Here is an 18,769-nt window from a genome sequence, read left to right as displayed (position 1 = left end):
TAAACTTTCTCCTAAGTCTGAAAAAAAAAACAATCGTGAGACAAACATACATACCTAAATACATAAAGGCCAAACTGAGAACATCCTTTTTTAAGTCGGTTAACAAATATGTGTAAATGTAAGTTGATATCTGTCGTCAAATTCATCAAATTTCATAGCTAAATAAGAGCTAAGTGATTATTGGGTGTCAGCAGTTGAAGTAGTCTCATCATGAATTCACCATCACAGACCTTCACTTCTGGCTGGTTTAAAGCATCCAGTTTTCAGCGTCTCACTCTCATTGTGATTTACACTAGAAAAAAAAACAAGATCGTAATTACACAGATCCTTGGTTTGAATTCACTTGTTTGTCGTTAGATCGACAAGGAAAACAATTCAGATAAAAAGAAAATAAGTAATTAATTTCTCGGAAAATACGATCATGTACGCTTCAGGTAAAAATAAAAGATGGAGTAGAAAACTTGTTGAAACGATGGTAATGTTGATAAAATTATATATTATATAGTCATGCCTTTTATCCCCGAAGAGGTAGGCAGAGATACACATTATGGCACTGTACAATGTACACCCACTTTTCACAATTTATGTTGTAAGTGTAACAGGGGTTGAGCTTATTGCTAATGTTGATAACATCACAAAAATAATAGTATCTTAAAGGTATATCTTACATTTATGTTTTCTTTTATAATTGTGTGTATAGCAGATTGTTATAAAATGCGAAAAACAGGAATAGGAACGGGGTGGCTTTTAGTCAGTAAGAATCTGACACTCCCTCTCGCCTCGCCAAAGGTGGGAGAAGACATTAGATGATCCCTCCTCCCCTTAAATCTACTATCGAATCAATCTCAAAACTCTCTTCTCAATAAATAGTCAAGCACAACAATACAAATAATAGATATGTTTTTGAATATTTCTTAACAGAAAACTAAACTAAATCAGTCCATAAAGTACATTTTTCTATAAATAATCACAAGAATTTAATATAAAATTATTATTTCATTCAAAGTTTGTAGTTCCCTAACAACGTAGAAAGCTTATAATGGACCTGTCAACTTCAATTCCTAACAATTGCCTTGGAGGCGGCGGGAAACGTTTTACCCGTGGAACCGGAGCTGACGGCATCGGTAATAGTGGCCGCCATACGAAAGTATTACTCCCTTTTAGCTAATGATACAATTTTATGGCATTTTATGGCAGGCCAACTCAAGGTCAAGGTCGAAATCTGATTTGAAGGGTCAGTATTTATTGGGAATCGAAGAAAAACAAATGAATGATCTCATTTGTGAATGTTTACCATAGATGTTGTTTCGTTACGTGACGAGGAATGCTGAACAGTTTTATCGAGGCCGAATAAAGAAACATCTTTGATTGCAGACAATGTTTTGTTATTTCGTTGTAGTGACCTGATAAAAAAATATAATTTCGTGAAACAATGAAAATTACTTTTATTTAGAATTAAAAATAAGATAATGAAATTAATAATTCAAGTTGTTTCTATGTTGGGTACTTAATATTAAAATGACAAGATTACGTTACAAATATTTATAAAATAAAAAATCCAATTCTGACCCAAACACGTATAAATCTTCAGAGTTCACAGACATCAAAGAAAAATTTATGAAGCGATGTATGAAATACTGCAGACGGTGTTTTGAATCATCTAAAAACTGAATGTTAAATAATACCCCACAGTCTGAACGAGAGGTCATTATGTCAATTTTTTGACCTTGACCTTTTATACGAAGAAATTGACTTTTTATACAACTTTGATTAATGTTGAACATAACTGTTATCATTTTACTCCAATGTGATGATGAAGTACTTACCTTAATTAATTTTGAATTAACCACTCGTCATCATTAATTTAAACTCTATCATTACGGATTTAGGAATCAGTTTCCTTAACAATTTAAAGTCGGAAGAATACTCGTTTTGAATATAAGTCTAAATTGTATATACAATTTATAAAATGGCAATTGTTTTTAAAAATAAGTTTTAAAAATCACAGGAAACTTCTCCGACAGTTTGATCAAAAATGATAATAAACTTAGATTAAGTCTCACAATTTCTCTCATGAAAAAAGTATATCCCTTAGTAAATCTCCTTGATATAATACTGTCCGTATTCTAGGGTTATAAATATTATATTAGGCTAATAATTCTGATGCACGCTGAGGGCGTGCGCGTGTCTCCGCAACTTTGACGACATTAGCTCATCACGCGTCGAGTGACAAGATTTTTCTTTTGTTTATTATTTTCAAGAGGCCCTTTGGTTGTATACGAGTAATAATTTTAATAGAAAAATTATTATGACGATTTTTTTACCAATTATCTATTGCAATTTGAAATAATATCAACATAAGGCATTGTAATTTGTACTGTCATCTATTGATACTGTAAGCTAAGTTACATTTAACGACATTTTAATTTCCACCAATATACAAATAACACCTAACAGTACAAGTAAAACGTTAGTTTAGATTATTCTTTACGCTAAGTAAGTTTTAATTAAAATTTGGTTAAACCTTTTAACCAGAAACAGCGAACCTGAAAAAAAACGTACCCAATTTAAAACAAGTCATCACAAAAATTGATAAATCTAATCGAGAAAATCCACTGTAAAATCAAAATGTAAATATTTATCGAAGCAGAGGCGTGTCAATTCATGAAGAAAATTACTGGGCTCAGCACTAAGTTACAGGTTTAAGTTACACGCCATGAAAGGTGACTGGTAACTTAAATCCACGTTACATGTCGACACCTTTACGTACATAGTTCAGATTACGGTGTTTTGGGCAATGTTTCACGAAAGTAAGTAATTTATGTAATGGAAAATTAATCCGCTGCCGCCGACGGTACAAACTGTAAGGAGAAACTTCTGCTATTTATAGGAACTTGCGACACTGTTTTGGAACGTTTTATTTATTTATAACTATGTATATAGAGACCATAAGAAACCAGATTGGCGATATATTAAAGAAGGGCCAAATTAAAAGTACCCTTAATCGACGAGCATGCATGGAAAAACTGATGACTGTTGAAGTGAAAGAGGTATGTTAAATTCGTAGCAATTGGTGTTCCATTGCCTCTGCCTACCCCCATGGGAGACAGGCGTGAGGTAATGTATGTAAGTTATTTTTTTAGGAAGACTGGTCTTCTATACATGGCACTAAGAATTTCTCCTATGACTTAAGTACATTTCCAAAAAATCATACCTATTGTAGCCATAATACGTGGTGCCACAATCAGTTGCTTAGCCGATGCGTCAATGCGTCAAACATAGAAAGCGTTACAAGTGCGTTGCCGGCCTTTTGGGAGCTAGGAATTTAAGGGTTGTTGGGGAATCGGGGATCGGGAAGATTGGGAAACACAACGCAAGCGTTATTTCACGTCGGTTTTTTGTAAGGCCATGGTATTACTCCGAACCAGCCCATTCGTGCCGAAGCAAGGCTCTTCCACACTTAAGAATTAAAAAAAGAGAGGCCAACAATATGAAAATTAACAAAGTAAACGAAACTCACAAGGAATCTGATTGCACAAGCAAAGAATCCTATTTCTGTAGGTAAACACAAAAGCCTAAGTCTACAAGTACTTAGTGCTTATAACAAGCTGTTAGTATTCTAACCTGAGCGCCTCCGAGACTTGCAATACCTACAACTAGTATTTAGACAGTAAATATTAACGATAACTGCGGTTTTGGCTGGATCTAAGAATACGTGTTTAACAATAGTAAATGAATCTGGCTTTTACATTAACATTATATGCTTCAGAAATTAATTTGTTTTAGCTTTTGAGTTTTATATGAGACGGAACTTATAACTAAGTATGTCTGGCTAAAGATTCGATAAATAAAGCGGATAATCTATTACAGAATATTTAATTTTTAATCTATCTATACATATAATAAAATCGTAGAAAAGTGCTGTACTGTACATTGAAAATAAAAATAAAAAAAATAGCAGGGGTTATTGTTATGAATCGATGTCGAACCCATTACAAATGTATATTAACATTTTTTTTCTGTCTTGTTTGTCTGTTTAATCTGTTTGTCTGTTTGTCTGTTTGTCTATGCGCGCTAATCTCAGAAACGGCTGATCCGAGTTGGGTGCGGTTTTCACGAATATATTGTGGTATGCTTCAATTAACATTTTTGTCAATTAATAAGTTTATTTGTTGGGTTTTCCTGGTCTTCTGGTTAAACTATTTAACGTAGGTTTAGTTTGATATCGAATATTAGTAGTTACTGTAGTTAGTTTTTTTAATAAAATTGTAACTCTAATTTATAATTAATTAGATTAGATTTAAGTCGTTTCTTTTAAATTATTTAGTTTAAGTTGGTTATTATAGCATAGAGGATAGATTGTAATATAATTTCTTTTTTAATTGTTATAAATTCGTAATTCGTAGCTTTCTTTAGTTTTAAGTTAGTTTTCATCTTAAGTTCGGAAAGATAATATTTCTTTAGTTTAAGTCCGTTTTTAAACTATTTTTTCAATGCCCTAAGTGAGTATACATCTATTAAATTCAAACGCAGAGCTCATTATGTTGATTTTTGAAGAGTTCCCTGGAATATCTTCCACATCTCATTTTTGAAGAGATTCGCGAGATCGGGAACTATGTGGGTAAAACCAAAAATTTGCCGGAAGTCACTATTCCACGCGAACGAAGTCGCGGACAAAAGCTAGTACATATAATAAAATTGTAGAAAACCAATCTGTACATTGAAACTTTAAAAATGCAATAAAATCACTATTTAGTTTGCTGTTACTAGATAGATACTAAAGCCAAAAATGTGATTAAAAATATTTTGTCTGTCTGTATGTTCACGCATCACGCAAAAACTACCGGTCCGATTACGATGAAACTTGGTATAATTTATACTTTATCATTCTAAGCACAACACTGGGTTCTTTCTTCTTTAACCCGAAAAAAATAAGCAGTAAAATACAAACTTTGTTGTCCTGTACCAATTATTAAATATAGGCTTGTTATATAGATTTTTTTTGTATTTAAATTTAGCGCAACGTATTTAATATAGGTATTAATTGAATATTCATAAAAGAGTAGATTGTTGAGCACAAAATAGGTTTTTATCCCAGAATTCCCACGTGATCCAGATTTCCGTTGGTAAACGTTATTACGCGTACGATGTCGCGGGCACAACTTGTGAATAATAATTGTTAATCTTATGATTATACAACGTGTAACAAAAAGGGGGTATACATATCAATTGCACGGTTTCTTAATAACATAACAAACGATACGAGAAGGGTTTTTTAGCCTCATGTTTTCATGGTACCAAGTTATAAATTTATCAAATCGCGCCGGCGCACGAATCAAAATTGGTGTTGACAGTGTACTAGGCGATCAGATTGACAATAGAAATGTTTCGTAATATTAGCGAGTGATCCCTGTAGTGTTGTGACACGTTTGTATGTTTTGAAATCAAGAACTATGCGATACCAAGTATTTGGTACTATTTTTTTTAACTTATTTTAAGCTGAAACTTTGTGTAGAGATTCTATTCAACATGTATTCATCAGGGCTTCTTGATGTATATGGGTATTGTGTTATACGTTGTATAATTCCATATCCAGTATTAGAATAAGCCGTAGTTTGAACTTGTTCCTACGAAGATGAATTAAACAATTAATCGGCCTTTTGTGAGAGTTCAAAAGAATTGAAGAGTGGGTGCCCTTCTGAAGAGTACACTCACGGATTTGTGTGGAAATGCCTTAATTTTAGGATTTTGAGGACTGTTTAAGTTGAATTCAAGTGGAGGCTCACCTTTAAATATAGTAGGAGCTATTTTAGTCACGCACGGTTTTGCAATGTCATCAAGGTGGACTATGATGAATATTTAGTAAATAATAATAATAGGTATATAATAATACATGATATTAGGTTTAATATTATCACCATTTTCTTTTCAACCAGGTTTCTCGTTCATCTGGCAAACGTGAGCTCATTACAAAAATTACAATTAAAAATAAATTAAATTTGAAAACAACGAAAAGTTGAGTTTAAACACTGCACTATAAAATTCACGTTTTAGTCGGATTTCAACGAGATTTTGATCCGTCGGGATTTACAGTTTTAACTCAGGTTAAACTTTGTTAACCGTTATCAAGATTGCCTTTTAAATGGTCCAGTTAATAGCTGATTGGCGGACATATAGTAATGCTAGGATTTTTATTATCAGTGTTGAACAATGTATAATATTCCTACTAATATAGAAATAACTTAATTTCTAATTTTCTTTATCGCCTCAATTTTTTTAAGTCAAATGATATCCTTAAACCTAAGCCTAAACCTTTTCTTAAGTCCAAGAAATACTATGTTGAAAATCGCAATGAATTCGGTTTAGCCAGACGCGAGATAATCGCGTTCAGATCAATCTGAGACCCCTTCTTTGAAGTAAGCTTAAAAAGCCTTAACATTATTCCACTATCTACATATTTTTATTAGATGGTTTATTAGAAACGGCGATTTTGACCTAATATGAAAATTATATTAAAATGAAAATAGGTCTTTTATAAACAAAATCATTTAATAGAATTAATGATTAGAAGTATTCTCACTGTATCTTCAAAGAATAGGTACGATTGCATTTTACCTTACTTTTACAATATTAACGTAAAAAACGTATTATGTTAAAGTACTATGTTGTAGCGTATTACAGAATAAAATAATAAGTTTAGTTGGTCTTGGTATAAGTTTATGTCTCGTACCAGACCTTATAAAGCCTCGAGGCACCAGGATATGCAGCGGTTCAGTACATCGTCTCTATTCAAATGATTGTGGCCATATTGTAATGTTAGCAAGCGCTTTGGGAATCCTGTCCAGCTACGATTACATCATATTGACTTAGAGAATTGATAATCTTGAGAGCTAGACCGATCTAGAAACTATTCAAGCTATTGTTAACATTTGTAGAATTTTTATTTGGTAATCAGAACTGATGTTGCCTACTTTAAAAAGAGGTAAACGAGCAGACGAATCACCTGATGGTAAGCAATCCTCGCCGCCTATGGAGACCCGAAACACCAGAGGCATTACAAGTGCGTTGCTGGCCTTTTGGGGGTTTGGAATTTAAGGATTGTTGGGGAATCGGGGATTGGGAAGATTGGGAAACACAACGCAAGCGTTATTTCACGTCGGTTTTCTGTGAGGCCGTGATATTAGTATCTGTAGGCGTTAGTATCTGTAAGCATGGCTCTCCCACACTTAAGTTGTGTTTTACCTAAGTACAGTGTAATATTAATTTAGGTTTTCACGCTTAGTATACGTTCTTGTACTGTACGAGCCGACAGCAATAAATCTCTGCCAAAATATAATTTGACAGCAATACTGGCAGTTCATAGAATGCGCCAGTTGTTTCGTAATATGTACGAATAAAACAAACTAACAGCCGGCAGTTACAATAGTAACGTATTTGCAAAATAAATCATAAGTCAAGCAGTGCATGAAAGCTGTGCTAAGAGGCAAAGAGTATACAAAGACAGAAATGCTGTGTAGTTTTTACCTACTACAACTGTTTTTTTAGAAGTAAAACTCATCCAATGTCTTCTCCCGCCTTGGATGATGCGAGAGGGAGTGTCAGACTCTTACTGACTAAAAACCACCACGTTTCTACTTCTGCTTTTCAAACCGGAGCCCCGGTAAACTCGCTAGATAGGAAAGGGTCACATTGGTACTTGCAGTTGCTAGATTTCAAGCAATAGGTGATTGGCGTGGTGGCCCGAAGGTATAAAACGCCCGCTTCTCATGTATGAGGGCGGCGTAAACCTCCAGGCCACCACGCCAATCACCACATACACATAGTTATTACACAAAATCACTTTAGTCCCAAACACCATAATATAAAGTCAACAAACAGATAGGTAGTTCAAGTTTATTTTCGAAAATCATTAAAGGACTTGCTTCTCTGTTAAATGTTAGTCTATGCCCTCTAGCGGCAAGCTGGGAATTGGGTCAAGCGTTCTAGAAATTAACAATTTACTTACGCCCCTAACTGCGTGGTCCACGTAACATTTAACAGACGTCTTAGTTTAGTTAATGTGCCCGTGATAAACTACGGATGAGGTTTTACACTTACGTTTTAGTAGGTAACTATTTTGTGCGCCTACCGAGAAACGCTGCTCTCCAAATTGACTTCTGGGTTGGGTAAAGTATTATTAAGTGTTTTAAAATTCTTAGTAGCAGCACGTATTGCCACCCGATACTTCGTATACTTGAGCTACGAATCTTCCTCGCACAGCTTCTTTGTGGCGGCGCATCTTCATAGCACATCTTGTTCGCACCGCTACATAGCTTAGTATCAATGGAAACGGTCACTTAGTTTCATTGCCTAGCGATTACATCCCAGTAGTTAGCTACATAGCACATCTCTGGTGGTAAAGCCTATGTGTTAACTAAAATCAAAAGTAAACTACTATTAAGTACAATAGTATTAAGCGCTAAGTACCATGGATACTTCTGGTTCATCGTTTGAGGGCACAGTCGCGTACAGTCAAGTTCAAGTACTTCAGGACAGCAAATCAACCTACTCTAATCCGTCAATTTTTTTCATCGAATTTTCGACTTTATACAAAAACAATAAAGATGAAAATCCTATAAAGATTTTGACGGAAAGGAGACCGTTGACCTGCGTACGTACATTCATTAACACAATTGTTAACAATTTTGCGGAATGTTTTTAATTACGGGCGGTTCAGTGATGTCTCTCAGACAAGTGTTGGATAGTTTTTAGTTGCTATTAACCGGGGTTTGTGGGTGTTATGCACATTGTTCTATGTGGTCAAAGGGGTACATTAAAGACGGAAAGTGTTATTTACAAAAATATAATAAACTTGACATAATTATCTGTTTTTTTTTTAATAATATGCATGCGTGCACAACTGGTGCAGACGCCTAATGCGCCACGTCTTTTGATTTCGGTTCCTGAAAGGGACAATTCTTTAAAATGTCATTTACAAATTGTTTTTCTGGGTCTAGGAGTGTTGTGTATGTGATTTTGTATTATTTTTTTTATTTAAAATAAAAAAAAGAAACACCAAGCATAGGAACTAATAATATGGGCTATTTTTACGTATTAAATCAAGAGTGAATAGGTTAATTCTAGGTAAGCGCGCTCCATCGTCGACCGCATCGTCGCTTCCCATCAGGTGAGATAGTGGTCAAGCGTGAACCTACAGATAATAAAAAAAAAAAGTAAAAAAAATAGTACATCTTTCAAAAATACGTAGTAGACAACATTATTACTTACTTGAAAATACTGCATACATTACCCGCAGTTTACATATATCCCCAAACTACTTCAGTAGCAAACCTAAGATATCAAACGTTTGATAAAGTCTACATCTCCCTGTTACACGAACGGCATACAAATAGCCCGCAAGTACTCATAAATACTGGTCAATAGGAATTATATTTAATCTCCAATCCATATTTAACTTTGAGATAATACGATTATCTCAAAATTCTAAGCCTCCATCCCCGATGAGACGGTAAAAGTCCTTTTACCGCTTTTACCGTCCGGTAACAAAGGAATTAATTCAATGTAAAGAAAGATAATTAATTTCTCATATCTTCATGTATAAAAAGGTTTTTCTAAGTCGTTTTATGAATAAAATATACTTGCTTAGTCCCTTCTAGAGGTATTATTAATCCCTGAAAGAGATTTTTTTTTAATTCCTTTGTTTTGAAGATTAGATGCTGAGTTATGTATTACAAATATAATATCGACATCATTATTTTAATCTTGTGTTGGTTCTGATAGTATTTTTATTGGTAATGGTTTAATGGGTCAGCGTTTGGCCACAATCTCGGTTGATGGTAAGCGATGATGTGACTTACGATGAAGCATGCCTGCAAATAAGGGGTTTTTCTGCCTGAGATGTGCTGTGTAGCTATGCTACGAAGCGATAATAATTAAGCGGTGAAAGTATACCATTTTCACTAATACTAATGCTATGTAGTTGTTCGAGGGAAATGTGTAGCTCTACTATGCGATGTATTAATAGTAGGGCCATCCGTAACAGACATCTGTAGCACGCATCTTTCCACTTGAAAAATATAGCTTAATGGAGTCCGTTTCTACCAGTGCTTACTTATGTGTACGAATGAATATGATTGGTGGAAGCCAAACGCATCTACAGCAACGTAGAATAGCACATCTTTGGAGGAAAAGCACGATACGAAAGCTATTTAGTCGCGACCACTAGAAAAACACTACAACAGATATTCTACTCAAATCCTGACAGTCGTGCTTATAACCAATTGAACGATCGAACGATCGGACGATCTGTAATAGCGCTACAAGCTACTAGAATTATTAAATTAAAAATAAAAGTTAATTCATCTACGCTTTTCAAAGTACAGTCAAAGAAAAAAGTGTTAAACCAATATATTACTTATGTAGATACTCATAACATTCATTTTCCGATAACACCGATACTGCTATTACTGCATATGAATTCATATATTATTCCATTTTAATAATATGAAATTTGTTATAAAAATGCTTTTTCAATGTATCCACGTTTTACCAATAGTTCATATTTCGAGTAACAGATGGTGTACTCAAAGATATTACATATTTTGAATGAGTTTCGTGAATTCAATAAAATAGGATTTTCTTTTTTAAATTCATTTTCGATATTTTTGTCTGTAGTAAATATGTAATATCATGCATAATTTGATTATTCTTATTATCAGTACATTTTTCAAAGTTCTTGTGGGAAAATTATTATTAAACCCTATTTTGCATAAAAATATAATTCTAAAAAGATACAGATGTTCTCTTTATATAGTTGAGAGTGGGTGTAAATGCCAAGTGACTCATTATACTCGTATATTTGTCAGTGTGTTTTATAAAAATACGTCTAATAAAGGTATGAACACAAAATAACTCAATAAGTTAACATTTAGGTTGTTGTTTATGTAGGCTGTAAGAAAATACAACTAGCAAAAAGAGCAAATACATATTTTTCACAGCACACATGTTCATCCCTTTACTCAAAGAAAGATAGCCGGAAAAAAATTCAGAAAAGGCTATCACGGTCCGATTCTTTGCTTACTTACAACTATTGTAACTCAAAAACGAGTAAAAAACAACCTTAAAGTAAACTACATAAAGTCGTACTCAAACGTAAAATTAACGGAGTCTGACCGTGTAACTGTGTACTCGTAAAATAGCGTTCCTTTTACGACCAGCCGATGATATCCGAAGACACCCGAGCGTCGCCGAGTTGTAGAGTCAACAGCCTCCGGTTTTCGCTGACTTTGGGTACGAAGCGAAAACTTTTTCAGTAAGGCAATTTGGAGTGGAACCAAATTTACATATGTGATTAGATAGTAAAAGGAAATTTGTCTTCAGTTCGGTCTGGGGACATGGAATATGGATAATATGGATTGAATCTTTGATCAGTGTCGGTAGTTCCTGTTGCAATTGTGCCATCTTTACCTGTCCCAATTTATTCGTAACTTTGAAAACTTGTCGTTCCTAAGCTTATTCAGTTCTTATCGCTGCTATGATTTTGAATTAGCTTTATCAATGTAATCATATAAATTGCTGATCTTCTGATGAAATCTCCCGCTCGTTTCGCTCCGCTGAGAAAATTTCGTTAGAGGAAGCCGCCGCGTTTTAATTTACTCCCAACCGAATACGTCTTGTGTGTTCGCAAAATTACATGACGCCATTATAAAGCAATACGTATTCACAATAAGCCAACATACCCATAAATCCGTAACACAATAACAGAATTAACTGCGATTTATCGCCGTACGACGTTACGGAGGTACCGTTAACGAGGGCCGCGTCACGGCAGCTGAGAAATATTCGTCACAATTCGGCGTCCGCTCGCTAACAATCGGCACGCGCCATTTTCATCCCTTTTCAGACGAGGCTGCGCGGGCAGGCATGCGCACTGCCGCCTCCCCGTCAAACGCCGTCAGTGGAGCGGCGCGCCTTGCCGCACCGCGTTATAACCGCGCCCTCGACAGTGCCGATGTAAAAATTAACAATAATATTTAAAATTCCAACACGTTCCCTTTACCGCGTAAGTGTACCGAAATCGATTTAGAAAATAATTTCTTAATTTTATTGAAGCACTTTTCTTGCCGATCGACTCTTCGCGTAGTGTATACGATAATTCAAATTTTGTAGTATAAGTGAGTTACTGTGTATGTAAAAGTGCAATGGAGTATGCCGGTTTTGTGTGTGTGTATAGACATTTGACGATTGTGTCGTTGATTGTACTTGGATTATATCGATGGTAAGTTTGCAAATGAATCGTAAAGCCGTGACTAGCCGCCGTAAGTTAAAATTAATGTTAATAAGCTTTAACACAGTCGACTCTACGTAAATTCTGTGTGACAAGATTTTGTGATTTATATACCTTATTTTCCGGATTTATGTAGGTTCCACATAGATAAAAACTCGCTACTCGGTGATAAAGATTCTGCGAAGAATTTTTACGATCCATAAATTTAATCATACCTAGTACGAGGCGTTTTCGTAGATTTTTTCGATGAAATTTAGTATTTATGGTAGGTTTACGTCATGTTTTGATGAAGATTTATCAATTTTGTTAGAATTACTGTTCGTACTATGATATATTGACTTTGTGAATATATTAAAAAGAAATGAAACTGTGAACAAATTGGGACAGAGGTATACAACCTACAAACATTTTATTTTGATGTTGTATCGGAAATTAAAAGCTGCGGCCAACGTTAAATAGTTCATACAATGTTCTTAATTAAAGTAGCCACCAATACACGCGACAGTTTCACATTTTAGAATGAAAAATTATTTCCTAAAGCAATCAATCCTTTTAATGAAGTAGGCACAAACTTCTTTGGGCAACTTACACCTCACACTTTACTAAAACATTAATCATTGGTGTATTTAAATTTAAAAATGTAATTAAAATGTCGATCGTGGAATGAGATTTCGTAGTTTGTTCGAAAAGGGTGACGCGTTCTCTTCCTTTACTTATGAAGTATGTGAATATAGGTGAGTAGGTATGTACATAATATGTATGTACGCACCCCCATTATATTATTACGTGAAGGGTTGTAAAATTTGATTTCACCCTTATGATTGGGAGTAGTTGTTGTTATGGAATTTTTCATTGAAAACATACTTCAGCATTAAACCTAATACATACTAAAGGTTCTGTATACAATAGGTAAAGGATCAAATAATGTATCAGAGATTGTAAAAAAAATTGAATAGGGTAACTATGGAGTTTCTTGCTCGTTCGTCTCCATTCGAAATGTTCGCCTAGCTTCATTGACAGATAGACTGATACTGACTGAAGATAATTTTCTTAATTTATTGCTTGTTTGATCGCTTACAATTGAAACAATGACTGACTTATTGGTCAACATGTATCCTAGATTAATTTAAGTGAAAAACTTGTCATAGGAGTGACGAAAAAATGTATGTATTCCATACATTTTTCCATCACAAATCATGTCAAGCTCAAACTTAAATATTTCTCTTTACATAATATTTATGGCATTTATCTGGCAACGAGGTCAAGAAATGAGTAATTAAATTGCAACCACATTTTTTACTTGATACGTTTTCAAACTGGCTGTCATTGTTGTTCGTATATTATCATTTTTTTTTTTGTCCCATTGTACACATCATCATGCAAGTTAGTATCTGTAAATAGTAAATACTCTTTACCAATTATTATATCGTAATTTATCGTATTGTCCCGCCTTTTATTCTTGAAGGAGTAGGCAGAGGTACACATTAAGGCACGTAATGCCGCAATACACAATATACACCCACGTTTCACCATTTTGTTTTATAAGGCCCATGTTATAGGGGGTTAGCCTATAGCCATATACTGGGTTCTGTACTACTACTGAGAAACATTTCGGAAAACTGAAAAAAGCTTAGTAATACTTTGCCCGATTCGGGAATCAAACCCGAGACCCTTTGCCCGGCAATTACACTTGCAACCACTCAACCAATGAAGCATTTACAACCTAATTACATAATTTTCAAGTAGATAACAACATAAGAATATAACAGGTATTCAGTAATCTTTCTATTATGCTTAAAAACTGTTTTTGGTTATCCACAATAGGTTAATAAGTTCCAACTATTATAATAGCAGTTTTGTTTTAGCATCAATAACTAGTTTGATAACGCTACATGAGATAGTTTCAACGTAATTACTCTTCAATCTTAAGTAAGAGTTCGCCAGAACTTCAGGAAGCCATACAAGATCCTAATTTAAACTCGTGTTTCGTGGATATGTTTACTGCTATTATATATTCGTATCGGATTATTTTTATAACTTAATGTAATATAACTGAAGTACAGAATGAGACCGCACTTTAAAAAAGAATCGGGAAGATCCCTCAAAGTAGTGTGCGTAAAAAAGTTTGTCCATTACACACATATTGGTGCGCAACGGTATATTAGTATATATACTATAATTTTTGTGTCGGTATACATATTTTTATAATATAACTAGCGGACCCGACAGACGTTGTCCTGTCTACACGTCTTTAATTTGAATTTTTTTCGGATCCAATGTAAAACATTCCAAAATCAACAACTAGTAATAAATTAAAAATTAATTAAAAAACATTGTCCAGCGGACAAAATTGTGTATCTATTAATCTAAACTATTCTATTACCCTTGAACACACACAAAAAAAAATCATCAAAATCGGTCCAGTCGTTTAAGAGAAGTTCAGTGACATACACACTTACAGAAGAATTATATATATAAAGATATATTTATAATCGATGATATGATTCAACATTTTAACTGAACGTGAACATGAACAGAAGACAACGTGCAGACACATCACACACAAAAAAAATCTGTGCAGGAATTAAAAATACGAATCGTGATCCACCCAACCACAACACCTATACAAAATTATACATAAAAAATAATGTTAAGCGGTTTTAATGTGTATCATCATCAAGAATAAGAGTGTGTACCAAATATCAGATTCATCTGACGCCAGGAAGGGGGAGAAAAATTCAAATTACTAAAGACCCAAACAAACAAACAGGTCAAGCTAAACAAAACCGTTTAATAATAATTAAAACCTGACTAATAAAACGTTGTACCTCCACCCAGCGAAACTCGTCAAAAAATAACCATGTTTCAACTAAAAAGAAAGCGCTTCGCTTCAAGCTTCCTTGTGCGAACTATTAAGGAGTGGAATTCTTTGCCGGAGTTTAAGTGTGGGAGAGCCATGTTTCGGCACGAATGGGCCGGCTCGACCGGAGTGATACCACGGCCTCACAGAAAACCGACGTGAAACAACGCTTGCGTTGTGTTTCGTTGTGTGAGTGAGGTAACCGGAGGCCCAATTCCCCCCTTCCCACCCTTAAATTCCTAACTCCCAAAAAGCCGCGTAACGCACTTGTAAAGCCTCTGGTGTTTCAAGTGTCCATGGGCGGCGGCGATTGCTTACCATCGTCTGCTCGATTACCGGCTGTTAGAATTGGTTGCCGATGGAATTGGTGGCTTATAGACAGATGTGCTTCACCGTAGCCCGCATCATCACTTACCATCAGGCGAGATTGCGACAAAACGTCGAACCATCAAATGTAAAAAAAACTGATTTAATGTAGCATAGTCATTTTAGTGACATATGGTAGACAAAAAGTATTTCATTAATGATTTTGAGTCCTATTTCCGATGGATATAAGGTTGGTTTTAGCAACAATATAACATAATGTATGCACGTGTTATGAAGGGCCCATGGGATGTTCACTAAAATGTCGAACTGGACTCTAGTTACACAGAATGAAGGTAAAATGTATTATTTATGTGACACTGCTTGACGGGAACTAAATTAAATATTAGTACGCTTTGATAACATAAGCTGATGTGAATGAACATAGCGTAATAAGCAACGTCAAATACGTATTATTTTAATTGGATCAATAGAGTACACGTTTTTCTTTTTGAAGGGATACCTAAGTAAGAGTTTACTTCCAGTAGCATAAGTCCTAAGTATTGAAGAACTATACAGTGAGTTTCGAGAAATTCAAAGTATTCAAGCCTTGGGTGAGGTGAAAGAGAATGTCAGATTCTTAGTGATTAAAAACCACTACGTTCCTACTCCTGCTTTTCGAATCGGAGATCCGGTAATGCTATGCAGTCTAATCTTAAAATTGTTAACTAAAATTTGGCTTGTCATAAACCTATAAGCGATACCTGACTGTAGGAGTAAGGGGTTAGTTTAGATGCTCACTTACGCTAAACAAATCTTTGTTAAGAAGTTTTTAGGGGTGGTTGGTGAAAACAGCTATTAAGCATGTATTTCACCTATCTAAAACAATATTTGATTATAGCGATATTGCACAACCTGTGATACGCGACAAAGCGAATGGATGACACTAGAAAAAGGTAGAAAAACTAATATTTACTTGTACCTATAGCGCGGAGTTTTGGTAAACACGAAGGTTCTAACTACACCCTATCAATATTCAGATAGGGATGGCCCAACTGTGTTGTGTGCAGGTGGTAGTAGTACTATGGCCGATTGAAATGATTTCTACTAAAAGTTAAGAATTAAGTAAAATATTTTTTTTCTTATAATCACACAGCACGGCTAACATGGTGGTTGGGCAATGCGTAGCGGTTTCAATTTCCGTACGAAACAACTTTTTGTGTGAATTATTGCCACGGGTCCGGGTGTCATGTGTATGTGAAATTGAATGTGTGTAAACGCACTCACGGCACAGGAGAATATCCTAATGTGGGGCAATTTCTAAAAACAAAATAACGACATTCCAATTTGTAATATCATTGTTTTTGTATGTGATTTAATTAAATATTCATAATATTTTTAGTAATATGGTGTGCGGCAGCTTGTAGGCATTGTATGCGCTAACTTTTGGATAATAGCTATACCGCAATTCCGATTGTCCAAAGTGCAGAAATCCTTCATGGGATTTTGTGTTAAGTGTTACAATAAACTACCAACCACCATACTGAATCTGAACGAGAAAAAATTTAAATCTTGTATAAAGCGTGAACTGTGTAAACAGGCATATTATAAACTGTCAGATTATATTGAAGATAAAAATGTGTGGCAGCATGTTGGTCCGGCTCCACTGGACACTCGCTCACACTAGACAATGCTCTAAGACGATCACTAGTTACACATTAAATTAAAGTAGTAATTTATTCCAATGTAGTCTAGGGATCCTGTGGCATCAAGCAGTTATTTATTATTTTTTTTATTTGAAAAATTAAATTAAAGATTATTTTTTATTTGTATAGAAGCATTATTTCAAAATTGTAAGTGTACATATGTGGGCACTATGTTTGAAACAACCCGCTTTTTTAATTTATATTCTTTACAAATTGGTTTTATTGTCCCATAGTTTTGACGTCGTATTGTCGTTACATTGTTCCTACATATATAGACAATAGGTAAATGATCAAATAATGTATCAGAGATATTGCAAAAAACATTTTTTGAAAAGAGTAACGATGGAGTTTCTTGCTCGTTCTTCTCCATTCGAAGCAACACTTTGGAACGAGCGCCTAGCTTCACTGACAGACAGACTGACGGACAATTCAATTTGACGTTTCAAAAGTGCCTAATTTAGGATTAATTGAAATAAATGCTTTGACTTTTGACTTTTTGAAATAATATTGACGTAATCGCTGCAGATTCAAGGATCAAACTTTCTCATATCTGTACATATTTTTTAAAGTACACGTTCCATGTTCCGAAGGGTTAGACAGACATGACACAATACATAAATTAGAAATAAATAACCTTTTTGAAAAAAAGGGAACCGCCTTCAAAAGCCACAGTTTTTAAGTCAAGTAATATATCTGAAACCTTTTCTTAAATCGGTTCAGCCTAATGCGAGATTTTTTTTTATGAAATACGTCGGTAATCGAGCAGACGTATTACCTGATGGTAAGCAATCGCCGCCGCCCATGGACACCTGAAATACCAGAGGCGTTACAAGTGCGTTGCCGGCTTTTTGGGAGTTAGGAATTTAAGGGTTGTTGTTCGGGAATCGGGGATGGGGAAGATTGGGCCTCCGGTAACCTCAGATGGGACTATCTCACACTAACATACATACTCAAACTGACGACCTTCTTTTTGTTAAGTCCGTTACAGAATCCTATTCGCAAGTAATTATATAAGTGCCATATTATAAGTAAATAGTGGGAGAGTTTCCAATGTAAAATATAGCCACTCATTCGTATGACCAACCCTACCATTACCTGTTAGACAAATCGCCGCCGCCGTCCGTATTCTGGCAAAATTCGCGGTCGTAATCGATTCGAGGGTGTCGGTTATTTGCGTTAAAAGCGATACATCCGGCCTCGACAGTCCATTAGCAAGGCGACGATGCGATAAGTGTTCCCATTCTACAAATACAGAGAGGTCTGCCCAACTCCGAAGGCTTAACAGATTTTCAAAATATTTTTTTATCCCTAAAATGTTTTATGGGTTTTGATTGACAGAAATGTAATTTGAATTGATAGCTGCTGAAAACAACGAAACATTGCGGAAACAAGTGTCAGGAATTTGGTATACGAACAATAAGGCAATATTGGTTTTACATTGGAACTATTTTGTAATTTTTTGGGTTGGTTTGTTTGCAGGGCTGATTCAATGTGATGGTCGAATCAATTCACTAAAATGTATAAGGTTTGCTCCAAAAAATAGTATCTCTTTGATCAGGTGAAACGCTATCTGGTTTTCATCGTAAAATTGAAAAACATGTTGTGATCATTTCC

General features: G+C 34.9%; 1 protein-coding gene across 3 annotated transcripts in view; it reads left to right on the top strand.

The window, feature by feature from the left end:
• Positions 1-11,935: 11,935 nt before the first annotated feature.
• Positions 11,936-18,769, top strand: part of LOC118262827 (neuroligin-4, X-linked) — a 107,272-nt gene continuing 100,438 nt past the window's right edge. For all 3 annotated transcript variants that reach the window (XM_035574444.2, XM_035574446.2, XM_035574443.2), the window contains exon 1: positions 11,936-12,277. The gene's annotated coding sequence lies outside the window, so the exon portion shown is untranslated. The remainder of the gene's footprint in view (positions 12,278-18,769) is intronic.

This window comes from Spodoptera frugiperda, chromosome 12 (genome assembly GCF_023101765.2).
Source record: "Spodoptera frugiperda isolate SF20-4 chromosome 12, AGI-APGP_CSIRO_Sfru_2.0, whole genome shotgun sequence".
Classification (NCBI taxonomy): domain Eukaryota; kingdom Metazoa; phylum Arthropoda; class Insecta; order Lepidoptera; family Noctuidae; genus Spodoptera; species Spodoptera frugiperda.
The sequence above is the reverse complement of the archived record's forward strand: the minus strand, read 5'-3'. Positions and strand labels throughout refer to the sequence as shown.